The sequence below is a fragment of the Taudactylus pleione genome, unplaced genomic scaffold (assembly GCF_031769625.1).
Source record: "Taudactylus pleione unplaced genomic scaffold, aTauple2 ptg000278l, whole genome shotgun sequence".
Classification (NCBI taxonomy): domain Eukaryota; kingdom Metazoa; phylum Chordata; class Amphibia; order Anura; family Myobatrachidae; genus Taudactylus; species Taudactylus pleione.
The window spans coordinates 4,117,208-4,133,864 of record NW_028284680.1 but is presented as its reverse complement, the minus strand read 5'-3'; the positions used below and the strand labels follow the sequence as shown (position 1 = coordinate 4,133,864).

Genomic DNA, 16,657 nt, shown 5'->3' with positions numbered 1-16,657 from the left:
GTGGTTGGCGCAGCTGGAGGGCCTTTTCAGGTGCACATGGTCTCAACAAATGACAATTGCAAGGCAATGCAGTTCAGTGGCTAACAATATTTATGAGAAGGCTGCCTGCTAATTCACTAGACTGGATGAGATGACTGAGGCATGAGGCGCCCAATGCCTCAGTGACGCCACCAGCTCTTCGTGAATTCATAGGTTCTCCCTGCTTTGTTACTGAATCCCTATAAGCTTATTCCTCATGACTATGATAACATAGTGACCAGGGTTATAGCCCCTGTAATGGACAGCACTGAGTGACGTACAGTACTTACTTATGACGTATTACTAGGGAGCCCGCCATTTCTCTATTCCCATGGTAACCGCCAATGTTGTCCTCTCACACGGTGATGGGCAGCGGGAGCGGCCAGTCAGAGCGCAGCACAATATCGGGTAAATGAGAGCGTGGCCCAACAAGGACCAATCAGAGCGCTCCAGGCAAAGGACGGACACACCCAGACGGCCCGCCGAGCTGCCGGTCTTTCTGTGTGGTAATAGCTGGTGAGGGCGCCGTGTGAGGAGAGAGGAGGAGGCATTGAGGCAGGAGGCATCACACACACTCACTCTAGTCTCTCTCACTTGGTTCTCAGGTGGTGTGGCTGCTGCCATGTCACTATGTAAATTATGTCAATTACATACCCCATTAACTAATCTGAGATCCTCCATGAAGTGACTTGTGGGGGGGGGGGGGGGGGCTTTTCCTGTCCCCATTTTCCTGTCCCCATTTTCCAGGGACAGTGCTAATTATTATTTTTTTTATCAATGGGAATGTTCCTTTTTTTTTTTTTTTTATATTGCGCAGCTTCTTGTTGTTTTTGTTTTTAATGCACATTGAATGCAAACCTCGGTCATGGCTTTCTCAGAAATTCATTTTGTAGGTATTTATAAGTGGAAGAATTTAAAATGCAATAAATCTTGGTGCAATCAGTCAGATTTAAGAAAAATCTTAAAAGTAATAGATTTTATGGCCACCATTGCACTTCCAAGCAAAGATGGTAAACAAGTGCAAGGAAATGATGCACGAGGTGTACCACCCTTCAAACGGCCCGTTTCTATGTTTTGGAGATAAATGTGGGCAAAGATAATGGCAGTGTGAATGATTGCATGTTCTTTTTTATTTTCAATAATACATTTATATACATAAATAGGCTTACCAGAATCGGTATGATTTACCGTCGGACCCATGCCCGGCGGTTGGAATCCTGACAGCGGCATCGGAAGAAATCCCGATCGTCCCCAGGTAAGTATATACTAACCTATTTCTACCCCCTAACCCTCAGGGGTGCTAACCCCCCCTTCCCCGCTACCTAAACCCAAGTCCCCCGGGAGGGGGGGGTGCCTAACCCTAAGTCCCCCCCCCCCGTCAACCCTAACCCTCCCATCCCCCCCTTGCCTGCGGCCATCCGCGCCCGGCATCCCTTCGATCGACGCCTGTCTTCAGACCCTTGCCGGGATATGACAGTCGGGAAGCCAGCTGTCGGGATTAGGTCCGCCGGCTTACTGGCTGCATACCGGCTTCCCATGCTATCCCTTTTAAACCGGGACCCTCGTGAATTACACAGGTTCTGTGGTTTTAATCAGCCTCAGAACCTGTGTAATTCATGAGTGTCCTGGTTTAAAGGGCTAGTATGGTAAGCCTATACAATACATGAAGCTCATTGCACTTGTAAACAAAAACAGTTCTTTTAGGGGGGAATCAATTGTTTTATGCTAATGAGCGTGAGTGCAGCGGACGCCCATTGCTTATCACTCCCAAATGCTCTGGGTTTAGACACGTAAAGTCCTGGTTACTGTGCCCAAACACTTGACTTTTTTGTGGATTGCTGCTCGCTGCCTTGGGGTGTGATCAGAATTCTTGACATTCGTGCCTGATCGGAGCAAAACTTGAATAGCTTCATTGGGCACCCAAACAACAATTTAATCTCCCCCATAGAATTTAATTTCAGTGGAATTTGTTTCTGTATGTGTACCAGACGTTGTGGCCACCCTTTTTAAGGTCGTCCCTTATGATTTGCTGTACGTCAGATGGGCGGTCCATGCTGATGACGACATGCAGGTGAATGCTGGATGGAAGGGTATATTGCGTGGTCGTACACCGGACCGTGCAGTGTGTATGGCTCCCTGGTTTAGCCTTCATTCTGGGGTCAGATTGGCTGGGATACAAGTAGTTCTGATGTGTACCTAGCCTAATGGTGCGTACACACGTAGAAATTTAAAAGGACAATTTGAACGGTATCGTTACCGTTATCATTCAAATCGTTCTTTTATATGGTCCCTACCAACTTACCTTTGACCAGCGATGCGCGGCCACGTATGGACGATAGCGATATCATCCATCAGCCGTGCATGCCGGTCAACTTGCTCGATATTGAGCAAGTTACTATAGGGACCCGCGTTTGCCGATTGCGGATCGCATTAGTCGGCGGTAAGTTGGTGGTGTGCTGGATGATTGATATTGATCATCCAGCATACCAGGGAGGGTGCATAACGATCTGCCAGCGATATCGTAATGCTGGCAGATCGCTACGTATGTGCATACCATTCGTCAGACTTCATTAGATGGAAGCAAAGTGGAGTCTATGAGCATTATTGTATTGGTATAGCAGGCACATTTTGAGTATGGATAACCACCAACTGTACTGAATCTTGCTCACCGTGGAGTTGGTAGTTTTCACCCTGTTGTAAACGACAATTGAGGGGAAAAAAGCTATAGAAATAATGTTTGCAGCCCTGCAAATTAAGAACATTATAACATTGTTCCCAAAATAATAATAAAAGACTGCGCTTCAAAATTCTATTTCCATATAATACTAACTGTATTTAAACACACATTTATATTTGTTACAATTTTGATTAAATTGTAAGGTCTATTGATTAAAGTTCTAGTACTTTAATCGCTGTTATTCACCAACCAGCGTGCTGTTGGAAGCGGAGTTAAGTGGCTTTAGTTTGGTATTTGTTTCTAATTTACCTCCCTGCGTTATTGGTTTGTAGTGTACGCTAATTAATTCTTTTAACTGCTGCAAGATTTTCATTATTCCATGTAATGGATTACGAGATATAAATCGGTCACTTAGTTTTGTCTATTAGATCTAAACTATCTTTGTCCTAAAATATAAATACTCTTCTGAGACTGAGGACATAAAAGAACATATTGAGCGTAGAGTACCTGGAAATGGCGATCGCACGAAGAACTACTAGAACCTGTAAAGTCATCCTGTCTATTCCCCTTTTTGTTGTATAGACACAGGGGGGAGATTTGTTAAGGTAGATCTTAGTATTTGGGTAGTAAACGGTCACCCATTATCTGCAGTTTTCAAATCCAAACTACAGAGTTTGCTATACTGCAGCTTGGTGGCTGAAAACTTTGACCGCATGCAGTTTAGGCCAAACCCTGCGGATATCGAACCCCTTACGGTCCTTTACTGCCCACCCTAGAAAATGATTGGGCCTAGACAGTGACGCTGAGTGGCAGTGTCTCCCTCCTTGTACCCCGGCTACCAGGGTATAAATGTCAGAATATAGTTCTACCTGTACATGAGTGGTGTTGACTGGTTTCGCTCTACAAGAGTCAGTATGCACATGGCTACAATTGTGCACCATAAATGGAGCCCCTCATATAATAGTGATTATCCCTATAAGGACTGAAATAGAAATGCCCCTGTTATGATGAATATAGAAGGTCAAGGCTTGTAGTCTTACTGCATCCAGTGAGCCAACGGTTGTCCAATGCTGAAAGCACCAGGGCTTTTCCCAACACCCGTGCCTAGAAGGTGTTGATTAATAAATAATAAGAAATCAACATTTATGTGGTAGTTCTGCAAGCCCTGATGGCCTTAAACTGTTCGATATAAAGGCTCTGGGTGTGCAGGGCCCGCTGGAACCTGTAGTGCTATGGGGAGCCACTGCCTTGCGCAGGGTGATTTTGGATGGTCACTGGCTGGAGCAGGCTGCTGTTGGCGGGGGAACACTGGCTGGAGCAGGCTGCTGTTGGCGGGGAACACTGGCTGGTGCAGGCTGCTGTTGGGAGGGGGGGGAGGAACACTGGCTGGCGAAGGCTAATGTTGGGGAGGGGGGAACTGGCTGGTGCAGGCTTCTGTTGGGGGGGCCTCTGGCTGGTGCTGGCTGCTGTTGGGGGGACGCTGGCTGCTGTTGGGGGGAGCACTGGCTGGTGCAGGCTGCTGTTGAGGGAGGGGACACTGGCTGGCGCAGGTTGCTGTAGGGAGGGGGGGCACTGGCTGGTGCAATGTGATGTTGGGTGGCAACTTGCTGGTACAGACTGCTGTTGGGGGCATGGCTGCTGCAGACTGCTGTTGGGGAGGGGCACTGGCTGGTGCTGGCTGCTGTTGGGAGGGGACACTGGCTGGCGCAGGCTGATGTAGGGAGGAGGGGGGGCACTGACTGGTGCAATGTGGTGTTGGGAGATAACTCGCTGGTACAGGCTGCTGTTGGGGGGGGCATGGCTGCTGCATACTGCTGTTGGGGGGGGGGGCACTGGCTGGTGCTGGCGGCTGTTGGAGGGGTGCTGGCTGCTGTTGGAGGGGCACTGGCTGGTGCTGGCTGCTGTTTGGAGGGGACACTGGCTGGCGCAGGCTGCTGTTGGCGGGGAACACTGGCTGGTGCAGGCTGCTGTTGGGAGGGGGGGGAGGAACACTGGCTGACGAAGGCTAATGTTGGGGAGGGGAGAACTGGCTGGTGCAGGCTTCTGTTGGGGGGGCTCTGGCTGGTGCTGGCTGCTGTTGGGGGGGACGCTGGCTGCTGTTGGGGGGAGCACTGGCTGGTGCGGGCTGCTGTTGGGGGAGCACTGGCTGGTGCGGGCTGCTGTTGGGGGAGCACTGGCTGGTGCAGGCTGCTGTTGAGGGAGGGGACACTGGCTGGCGCAGGTTGCTGTAGGGAGGGGGGGGCACTGGCTGGTGCAATGTGATGTTGGGTGGCAACTTGCTGGTACAGACTGCTGTTGGGGGCATGGCTGCTGCAGACTGCTGTTGGGGGGGGCACTGGCTGGTGCTGGAGGCTGTTGGAGGGGCACTGGCTGGTGCTGGCTGCTGTTGGGAGGGGGGACACTGGCTGGCGCAGGCTGCTGTAGGGAGGGGGGGGTACTGACTGGTGCAATGTGGTGTTGGGAGATAACTCGCTGTTACAGGCTGCTGTTGGGGGGGCATGGCTGCTGCAGACTGCTGTTGGGGGGGGCACTGGCTGGTGCTGGCGGCTGTTGGAGGGGCACTGGCTGGTGCTGGCTGCTGTTGGGAGGGGACACTGGCTGGCGCAGGCTGCTGTAGGGAGGGGGGGGGCACTGACTGGTGCAATGTGGTGTTGGGAGACAACTCGCTGGTACAGGCTGCTGTTGGGGGGGGCATGGCTGCTGCAGACTGCTGTTTGGGAGGGCACTGGCTGGTGCAGACTGCTGTTTTTTACTTCTGGAGATCGTGTATAGTTTAATAGTAATCACTGATGCTTATGCCAAGTGTTTCCTTTGATCTTCATGGAATGTGAGGCAAATAAAAATGAAAAATGTTAGAAGTATTAAATTGTATGGCCCTAATTGCACTTACAAGCAAAGATGGTAAATACAGTAAGTGCAAGAAAATGATGCACTAGGTGTACGATACACTAGAAATTGCCCGTTTTATGTCTTGGAGATAAATGTGGACAAGGATAATGATGGTATGAAAATTGTGTGCGTTTTTTTTTAATTTATATACATGAAGCTTATTGTACTTATAAACGAAAACAGTACATATCTAATCCTTTATATTGTGGCCCAGGTGGACCTACCACCTTTTTTTTTTAAGGCTGGCACCCTTTCAGGGTAGCTCTGCAGGGTTAGTGGTGGCACCTACTCGTTTGATCGTTACGCAGAGTCCTTTGGCACCATTTTGTACTGCCTCCGCACGCAAAGTCATCCACAGCCAAAGACCTCCGAAAATACAAAGTTTTTGGTGCTGATTGTGGAGGAAATGTGAGAACACCACCTGGCCTGCTGTTAGCCAAGGGGTTAGGCCGGCTTTATTAGACGGAGGAAAAGTGGAGTCTTTTTTATTTTATCGGTGTAGCGGGCACATTTAAGTATGGATCCCCCCCAACTGTCCTGGATCTCGCTATGTCCCTGTTCACCCTGGAATGGTAAGTTTTCACTCAATGTTGTAAACAACAATTTAACTTTTTTTAGGGGAATATTTGGCTATATCTATAATAATATGCCTTTTCAATGCAAGATCTATGTAAAATCAAAGACGGGGGTTCTACGCTTTAAAGTAAACAAAATAAAACAAATTCTTAAACCAGTGGTTCCCAAACTGTTTTGAATCATGGCACCCTAGAGTATCAGCATTGTTTTCATGGCACCCCTTAAGTTTGTTTGTTATTGAGAAATTCAGTAAAGTGAAGTAATTGCGCTGACCTGTCATCCTTAGGGTCAGTTATGTGGTGGTGGACAGGTTTGCCTTTCTGTTTGTCCACATATTTACATTTCATTGAGCATAAATAATTTGATTTGGTGCTGGACCACCAACCTGAGGCACCCCTGCAAGTGTCCCAGGGCACCCCAGGGTGCTTTGTATACAGATTCAGGCTGTCGCACACAGATATACACGTGAAGCATATCAAATCAACTAGGCACGTCTCACTCGCTCCTGAGTATATGAGAACACGTGTGTAGGTGTTACCTGACACTTAGGTTATACAGACCTAAATACCATTCCTACAAATTCCTTTACCGTCTTATTAACCCTCATATGACTGAATCATGACTGATGTTTATGATAAAAGGGTTGGATGAAGCCAGTTAGCTTTGTCACTACTAGACTGGTGCTGGTTCTTTAGTATAGCTGAAGCGTACAGATGGAGTAGATGTTTGGCGTTATCTATTTATCTAGGTTCTTGTTGACCGATCCCTGGAAACATTGGTGTGGTGATATGGGACTGGCTGGCTTTAGAGTGTGGGAAGTGCATTGTTCTCTGCTGCCTAAGGGATAGTCCGTTCTTAATAACGACCCCTCCTTGCTGGACTATTAAGCACATTAGTGGAATGGTTATGACCTTTAAAAATGCTCTAGTCAGATGAAGTGCAATTTGAAACTCCTGATCACCTTTATCATGAGAAGGACACAAGCTGATGCATAGCTGGTAGCCGGGCTTCACCTCCCCACTCCACGGCTATTGGTGGCAATAGACTCGCTGTAAATGGGCAATGGGAATTGGCGCCGTGGAAAAATCTGATGGTGCCGTTAGTTACAGGAGGATTGGAAAAGGGTTCACTGTAATTTACACAAAAGCTGTGGTTTAAATAATTTTCAGTATGTGGTGGTAGGGCCCTCGGGCCTTGGTTACCTCTGGCCAGTTGGACACCCATCCCTGCTGTAGCTGCTAGGGGCTGCTTAGTAGCCCTCTATGTGTTCTGTAGCACACTGCATTGACAATTTACATCTGGAAATAAAATACTAGCAATATAATCCAGACCATTTTTCTCCAAGAGTTTCGGAACTGGTATTTAGTGGGTATAATTCCTTCCAATGCATCATTAATTTTGCTTTATAGCTGTCCGGATGGCCATTACACTTTTTCTTCTTTTGTTAATGCCTTTTCCCATTTGGTTTTTACAATTAACAAAACACTTTTTTTTTAAATCCAATTTCTGCGGGAAGTAAGGGCGGCGGGTGCTAAAGTGATTGTAATGGTGCAGAAAGCACAGGGCAAGGAACGATGCTTTCCGGCCATGCGGACATGAGGCCCCGCTGAACACAAGCTTGTACTTCACGGCAAGTTATCACAATGTATCCTGTAACTGGTACATGTACAAATCCATCTGCGTTCCTTAACAGTTGAGAGAAACGGATTATATACTCACATAATGATATTTCCTTTTTTCTGTGTCGCTTTTACCCAGGACCGATATTAATCATTCAGTGCTGCTGCCAGAAACTGGACAGATTGTGGATATGTAATTCTTTTTTTTTTTTTTTATATTCAATGAAAAAACATAACTTTAGAAATTGAGTCATCAGTCATTATGTTGTCTATATACTAGCAAGTTTTGGACTCGTCGTGCAACAGGTCCATTCCTGTTCCTTACCCTGTGTAATACGCTAAGGTCTGTTCCGTCCTTCCATTGTGGCATTAAGATCAGTTGGTGCATTATTATATCGAAATGGAAATTTAGGCCCTCATTCAGAGCCGTACGCTCTGAGCAGAGCGCACGCTCTGAATGAGGGCCGGCCTCCATGAAAATGGAGCGTCCTTCTGGACGCTCGTATAGCTGTGGGTCACCACCCACAGGCTATACGAGCGTGCATTTTGATGGTCGCGATGGTCGAGACCATCGCGACCATCGAAATTGCGAGCCGGAGCCTGCGGTTGAGGTTTTCAACCGCAAGCTCCGGAGTGATTTTGGCTCTATCAGAGCCAAAATCACTCCCACTGACATCACTAGTGATGTCAGTGGGCCGGCTTTTGGCGGGAGGTGTTCCCGTGGGAACGCCCCCGTCAGGGAGGCACGCCCCCGGCACGCCTACCAAAGGGGGCGTGCTGTCAATCAACATTGACAGCACGCCCCCTTTGATCGGACACAACGAGCGAAGGACTTTCCTTCGCTCGTCGCGTCTGGCGCATGCGCACGACGGAGCTCCCTCCGTCGTGCGCATGCTCAGTCCAGAACATCGACCCACTTGCGAGCGGACAGCCGCTCGCGAGTGGGTCTGAATCAGGCCCTTAGTGTCCACACTAGGTCCGGCGCCGAACCTAGAAAGGAGCACTGAAAAAGGGGCGTGGTCATGAGAAAAAGGGCATGTCTTTAAGACGACCCCTTTTCATCACTCTTTGGAGCACGTCCGGCACTTAAGGACATCCCGGGCTGCCCACAAGCACATGCACCCAACATCTATTCACCGGAGGTGATCGCAGCACCGCAATTTTTCCCACCTGTGGGCCACTGGGGATGTTTTAGCATGTTGTTTTAGCGGTGGGCCACCAAAGGGGCAGGTCGCATTCTGCCCTTGTGAAATCAGGCAGGGGCTGGCGCCCCACTAAAACAGCCTAGCGGGAATGCTATAAATTGTCTCTATATTCCAGGAGTGGCCCAATTTGTCCTCAAAGACCGCTAATAATTCATGTTTTCCAGACCAGATCTGTAGAATGTGGGCAGCACATTTTTTTTTAAATGTGGCAGTCTGTAATGAGTACAGCTTTTCACCTGCTAGGTGGTCTGGCTAATGTGACCTGTGAGGACTGGGTTGGCCACCCCTGGTATACTTTATGGAAGGTTTTTCTGTAGTGGTTCCCAAACTGAGTGCCATGGCTCCCTGGAGTACCTCGGGTTGGTGGTCTAGTACCAAATAAAATTATTTTTAGTCTGTGGGATAGGCAAAACCAGTGCTAACGGCTGGCAATCAAATATGTGGACATAAAGAAGCGTAGCCCTGTCACCCACCACATAACTGACCCTTAGGGTGACATATTAGCATCTTGCTTCATTTTTGCCCAGGGTTGCCCTGGAAAAAATGCTGGTACTCTAGGGTACCACTGGTGTATAGTATGACATAGGAAAGCAGTGTTCTCCCCAGAAATTTTTTCCAGCCGGGTGGCATCCAAAAGTAGCCGGATGGGGGCCTTCGTAATTATGCGCGCTCCGGCAAAAGGGGTATCTCCCTTACCAATCCAGCCTGACATGTCTCAGGCTGCTCCCCCACTGGCTCTCAGTCAAGAGTGCCCATTATGCAGTGCCCCCTGTATTTGTACCCTTTACAGTGCCCCCTGTAGTTTTGCCCTTTATGCATTGCCCCCTGTAGTGTAGCTTTGCCCTTATGCAGTGCCCCCAGGCTGGCCCCTTTATGCAGTGCCCCCAGGCTTAAAGTGACCCTTTATGCAGTGCCCCCAGACTTACCTTTACTTGCTGGCCGCTCGCCGCTGCCTTGCGCTGACTGGATATAACTAGATCCAGCAGGCGTGCGGGGCAGGCTCCTCACGTTGTGGGTGGCGTCATGACGTCACCCGCGCAGTGCATCACTGGGAACACTGGCCTCGGAAGCGATCGGGGGCTTCTTTAGCCTCCAGTCACTTCAGAGGCCAGCGTTCCACAGTGGAGGTCGGCGGGGGAAGTGCCGGGCGGCAGGCTGTTTCTGCCAGGTGATGCGCCCGCAGAAAACAGCCTGGGGAGAACACTGGAAAGGAGTGTCTCCATCATGACATATGGAAGTTGTGTCTGTATTCTGATATAGAGAATGTCTCTCTGTATAATAGAACATAAGGAAGGTGTCTGCTTTATGACATATGGAAGAGCAGGGCCCTTTTCCCCAATGTACTTTATTGTATCATCTACTGCAAACTATCATCTACTGCAAACGGCCCTTGGTGTCTGCCACCCTGCTGCTTATTTGAGTGTTATGGCCGCGGATGCAGCAGTGTTTATAGACCATGTCCTTGTCTTGCATTATCTTGTACTGTAAGTCACTGTTTTCTTGTTGTTTATTTACCTTGTTTGGCATTGCGGAACACTTGTGGTGCCATATAAATAAAGGATAATAATAAAAGTATGTATATTATGACATAAGGATGGTGTGTCCCTGTATATTATGACATAGGGAAGGTGTGTCCTTGTATATTATGACATAGGGAAGGTGTGTCCTTGTATATTATGACATAGGGAAGGTGTGTCCCTGTATATTATGACATAGGGAAGGTGTGTCCCTGTATATTATGACATAGGGAAGGTGTGTCCCTGTATATTATGACATAGGGAAGGAGTGTCCCTGTATATAATTACAGGTAAGGTGTGTCCCTGTATATTTTGACATATGGAAGGTGTGTCCCTGTATATTATGACAGGGAAGGAGTGTCCCTGTATACTATGACATAGGGAAGCTGTGTCCCTGTATATTATGACATAGGGAAGGAGTGTCCTTGTATAGTATGACATAGGGAAGGAGTGTCCTTGTATATTTTGACATATGGAAGGAGTGTCCCTGTATATTATGACATAGGGAAGGAGTGTCCCTGTATATTATGACATAGGGAAGGAGTGTCCCTGTATACTATGACATAGGGAAGGTGTGTCCTTGTATATTATGACATAGGGAAGGTGTGTCCTTGTATATTATGACATAGGGAAGGTGTGTCCCTGTATATTATGACATAGGGAAGGTGTGTCCCTGTATATTATGACATAGGGAAGGTGTGTCCCTGTATATTATGACATAGGGAAGGAGTGTCCCTGTATATAATTACAGGTAAGGTGTGTCCCTGTATATTATGACATAGGGAAGCTGTGTCCCTGTATATTATGACATAGGGAAGGAGTGTCCTTGTATAGTATGACATAGGGAAGGAGTGTCCTTGTATATTTTGACATATGGAAGGAGTGTCCCTGTATATTATGACATAGGGAAGGAGTGTCCCTGTATATTATGACATAGGGAAGGAGTGTCCCTGTATACTATGACATAGGGAAGGAGTGTCCCTGTATACTATGACATAGGGAAGGAGTGTCCCTGTATATTATGACATAGGGAAGGAGTGTCCTTGTATAGTATGACATAGGGAAGGAGTGTCCTTGTATAGTATGACATAGGGAAGGAGTGTCCCTGTATATTATGACAGGGAAGGAGTGTCCTTGTATAGTATGACATAGGGAAGGAGTGTCCTTGTATAGTATGACATAGGGAAGGAGTGTCCTTGTATAGTATGACATAGGGAAGGAGTGTCCTTGTATAGTATGACATGGGGATGGAGTTTCTGTATAGTAGGACACAAGGAGGGAGTTTCTGTATAGTAGGACACAGGGAGGGGGTTTCTGTAGAGTAGGACTTGGGGAGGGGGTGTCTGTATATTATGACATGGGGATGGAGTGTTAGCGTTCCCGCTAGGCTGTTTTAGCGGGGCGCGGCGCCCTGCCCTCCTTCTGCAGGGCAAAAAGCACCCTGCCCTCCAGGAGGAGGGTAAAAAGCGCCCTGCCCTCACATGCCGGGCACACCCCCAAGTATGCCGAAAAGGGGACGCGTCTTATAGACACGCCCCCTTTCATGGCCACGCCCCTTTTCGGACGCGCGCGCACAAGGTTGCCCTCTCTAGCTCCGGCGCCCTGCCTGCCGCCGGAGCTAGAGTGAACACTAGCGTGTCTGTATATTATGACATGGGGATGGAGTGTCTGTATAGTAGGGAACAGGGAGGGGGCGTCTGTATAGTAGGACACAGGGAGGGGGTTTCTGTATAGTAGGACACAGGGAGGGGGCGTCTGTATAGTAGGACACAGGGAGGGGGTGTCTGTATAGTAGGACACAGGGAGGGGGTGTCTGTATAGTAGGACACAGGGAGGGGACGTCTGTATAGTAGGACACAGGGAGGGGACGTCTGTATAGTAGGACACGGAGGGGACGTCTGTATAGTAGGACACGGAGGGGATGTCTGTATAGTAGGACACAGGGAGGGGACGTCTGTATAGTAGGACACAGGGAGGGGACGTCTGTATAGTAGGACATAGGGAGGGGGCATCTGTATAGTAGGACACAGCGAGGGGGTGCCTGTATAGTAGGACACAGGGAGGGGGTTTCTGTATAGTAGGACACAGGGTGGCGGGTGTCTGTATAGTAGGACACAGGGTGGCGGGTGTCTGTATAGTAGGACACAGGGAGGGGGGTGTCCGTATAGTGTGACCTAGGGAGGGGGTTGTCTGTATAGTGTGACCTAGGGAGGGGGGTGTCCGTATAGTGTGACCTAGGGAGGGGGGTGTCCGTATAGTGTGACCTAGGGAGGGGGGTGTCTGTATAGTGTGACCTAGGGAGGGGGGTGTCTGTATAGTGTGACCTAGGGAGGGGGGTGTCTGTATAGTGTGACCTAGGGAGGGGGGTGTCTGTATAGTGTGACCTAGGGAGGGGGGTGTCTGTATAGTGTGACCTAGTATACTAGGACACTATAAAAGGAACACCACATATGCTGGGTCTCCTCAGTCTGCCCCCGATCTCTCGTCACGCTCTGCTGCTTCGCCCCCACTCTGACTGCTGCTGTATTCCTCTGCTCCCTACTCCACCCTGTCCCCATATTTACCCTGTTCCTTGCAGCCCAGCAGGTTTTCCTCTTCTCTGGCTAGGTCTCGCGTCTCCCTAGCGTCATACACCCTGGGTCTCGCTGCTCATGCATGCTGGAAATAGGACAGAATTTAAATGATTATAATATAGATATGGAAGGAGTGTTGGTGTATTATGACATATAGGAGGGGTCTCTGTATATTATGACATATGGAAGGTGTCTTTTATATTTTCACAATAGGATATCTGTCCTGCCCCCACATCCCTTACCTACCTTGTCCCCCGGTGGCTGGTCCTCTTCTCCTAGGTCTGTTTCGTCTCCCTCACAATGGGAGAAAGTCTCAAGACTTGCCTGTATACCCACGCTTTCATTAATGCCCCTTTCTATAAAAATATGACCCAAACGCTTGGCTCTCTTTTCTGTATGCTATCAATACGCTGTATCTCATTATCTGTCATCTGTCTCACCAGCTCCGTTCCCCATCTATGTGCTCCCCTTCTGTACCCACACACCTCTGTATTCTTATTTCCCATTGGTCAGAGCCGCGCTGTATCTCATTATCTGTCATCTCTCACCAGCTCCGTTCCCCATCTATGTGCTCCCCTTCTGTACCCACACACCTCTGTATTCTTATTTCCCATTGGTCAGAGCCGCGCTGTATCTCATTATCTGTCATCTCTCACCAGCTCCGTTCCCCATCTATGTGCTCCCCTTCTGTACCCACACACCTCTGTATTCTTATTTCCCATTGGTCAGAGCCTGTATCTCATTATCTGTCATCTGTCTCACCAGCTCCGTTCCCCATCTATGTGCTCCCCTTCTGTACCCACACACCCCTGTATTCTTATTTCCCATTGGTCAGAGCCGCTCTGTATATCATTATCTGTCATCTATGTCACCAGCTCGGTTCCCCATCTATGTGCTCCCCTTCTGTACCCACACACCTCTGTATTCTTATTTCCCATTGGTCAGAGCCGCCCTGTATCTCATTATCTGTCATCTGTCTCACCAGCATCTCGTTCCCCATCTATGTGCTCCCCTTCTGTACCCACACACCTCTGTATTCTTATTTCCCATTGGTCAGAGCCTGTATCTCATTATCTGTCATCTGTCTCACCAGCATCTCGTTCCCCATCTATGTGCTCCCCTTGTGTACCCACACACCGCTGTATTCTTATTTCCCATTGGTTAGTGCCGCACTGTATCTCATTATCTGTCTCAGCAGCTCCGTTCCCCATCTATGTGCTCCCCTTCTGTACCCACACACCTCTGTATTCTTATTTCCCATTGGTCAGAGCCTGTATCTCATTATCTGTCATCTGTCTCACCAGCTCCGTTCCCCATCTATGTGCTCCCCTTCTGTACCCACACACCGCTGTATTCTTATTTCCCATTGGTCAGAGCCGTCCTGTATCTCATTATCTGTCATCTATGTCACCAGCTCCGTTCCCCATCTATGTGCTCCCCTTGTGTACCCACACACCTCTGTATTCTTATTTCCCATTGGTCAGAGCCTGTATCTCATTATCTGTCTCAGCAGCTCCGTTCCCCATCTATGTGCTCCCCTTCTGTACCCACACACCTCTGTATTCTTATTTCCCATTGGTCAGAGCCTGTATCTCATTATCTGTCATCTGTCTCACCAGCTCCGTTCCCCATCTATGTGCTCCCCTTCTGTACCCACACACCTCTGTATTCTTATTTCCCATTGGTCAGAGCCTGTATCTCATTATCTGTCATCTGTCTCACCAGCATCTCGTTCCCCATCTATGTGCTCCCCTTGTGTACCCACACACCGCTGTATTCTTATTTCCCATTGGTTAGTGCCGCACTGTATCTCATTATCTGTCTCAGCAGCTCCGTTCCCCATCTATGTGCTCCCCTTCTGTACCCACACACCTCTGTATTCTTATTTCCCATTGGTCAGAGCCTGTATCTCATTATCTGTCATCTGTCTCACCAGCTCCGTTCCCCATCTATGTGCTCCCCTTCTGTACCCACACACCGCTGTATTCTTATTTCCCATTGGTCAGAGCCGTCCTGTATCTCATTATCTGTCATCTATGTCACCAGCTCCGTTCCCCATCTATGTGCTCCCCTTGTGTACCCACACACCTCTGTATTCTTATTTCCCATTGGTCAGAGCCTGTATCTCATTATCTGTCTCAGCAGCTCCGTTCCCCATCTATGTGCTCCCCTTCTGTACCCACACACCTCTGTATTCTTATTTCCCATTGGTCAGAGCCTGTATCTCATTATCTGTCATCTGTCTCACCAGCTCCGTTCCCCATCTATGTGCTCCCCTTCTGTACCCACACACCGCTGTATTCTTATTTCCCATTGGTCAGAGCCGTCCTGTATCTCATTATCTGTCATCTGTCTCACCAGCTCCGTTCCCCATCTATGTGCTCCCCTTCTGTACCCACACACCTCTGTATTCTTATTTCCCATTGGTCAGAGCCGCGCTGTATATCATCATCTGTCTCACCAGCTCCGTTCCCCATCTATGTGCTCCCCTTCTGTACCCACACACCTCTGTATTCTTATTTCCCATTGGTCAGAGCCTGTATCTCATTATCTGTCATCTGTCTCACCAGCTCCGTTCCCCATCTATGTGCTCCCCTTCTGTACCCACACACCTCTGTATTCTTATTTCCCATTGGTCAGAGCCTGTATCTCATTATCTGTCATCTGTCTCACCAGCTCCGCTCCCCATCTATGTGCTCCCCTTCTGTACCCACACACTCCTGTATTCTTATTACCCATTGGTCAGAGCCTGTATCTCATTATCTGTCATCTGTCTCACCAGCTCCGTTCCCCATCTATGTGCTCCCCTTCTGTCCCCACACACCCCTGTATTCTTATTTCCCATTAGTCAGAGCTGCGCTGTATCTCATTATCTGTCATCTGTCTCACCAGCTCCGTTCCCCATCTATGTGCTCCCCTTCTGTACCCACACACCTCTGTATTCTTATTTCCCATTGGTCAGAGCCTGTATCTCATTATCTGTCATCTGTCTCACCAGCTCCGTTCCCCATCTATGTGCTCCCCTTCTTTACCCACACACCTCTGTATTCTTATTTCCCATTGGTCAGAGCCTGTATCTCATTATCTGTCATCTGTCTCACCTGCTCCGTTCCCCATCTTTGTGCTCCCCTTCTGTCCCCACACACTGCTGCATTCTTATTTCCCATTGGTCAGAGCCGCGCTGTAGCTCATTATCTGTCAGCTGTCATCAGCTCCGTCGTTTTCTACTTTACCTCTGTAACTGATGCAAAACGGGTTCCCTCTAGTACAGATGTGACTTTAAGGAAATGAAAGAAGTCACACAGTGCTAGGTCTGGCGAGTATGGAGGGTGTGCTAGCACTGCAATCTGTATATCAGCCAAATACTACGTCACAGAGAGCTGTGTGGGTCGGTGCGTTGTCCTGATGGAGGATGAAACCATTTTTACACAATTCTGGCCTCTTCTGATTCTCTTCCACAAAGTTGATACTACAGTTTTGTAGTAACCTTCATTCACTTTGCTCCTTCTGGTACCCAGTTTTCCAAAATAACACCCTGATATCAAAGAAAATAATTTAACATGGCTTTGAATTTGGATTTGTT

General features: G+C 48.5%; 1 protein-coding gene across 10 annotated transcripts in view; it reads left to right on the top strand.

Annotated features, from left to right (window-relative positions):
- The window catches only part of PKNOX2 (PBX/knotted 1 homeobox 2), a 500,974-nt gene that overhangs the window by 104,469 nt on the left and 379,848 nt on the right, over positions 1–16,657 (top strand). For 6 of the 10 annotated variants that reach the window (XM_088481788.1, XM_088481790.1, XM_088481792.1 and 3 more), the window contains exon 1: positions 463–534. The exons of 3 other annotated variants lie outside the window; for them this stretch is intronic. The gene's annotated coding sequence lies outside the window, so the exon portion shown is untranslated. Of the gene's footprint in view, positions 1–462; positions 535–603; positions 624–16,657 lie in introns of those variants that run through there. One more of the 10 variants, XM_088481786.1, reaches the window with a different exon arrangement.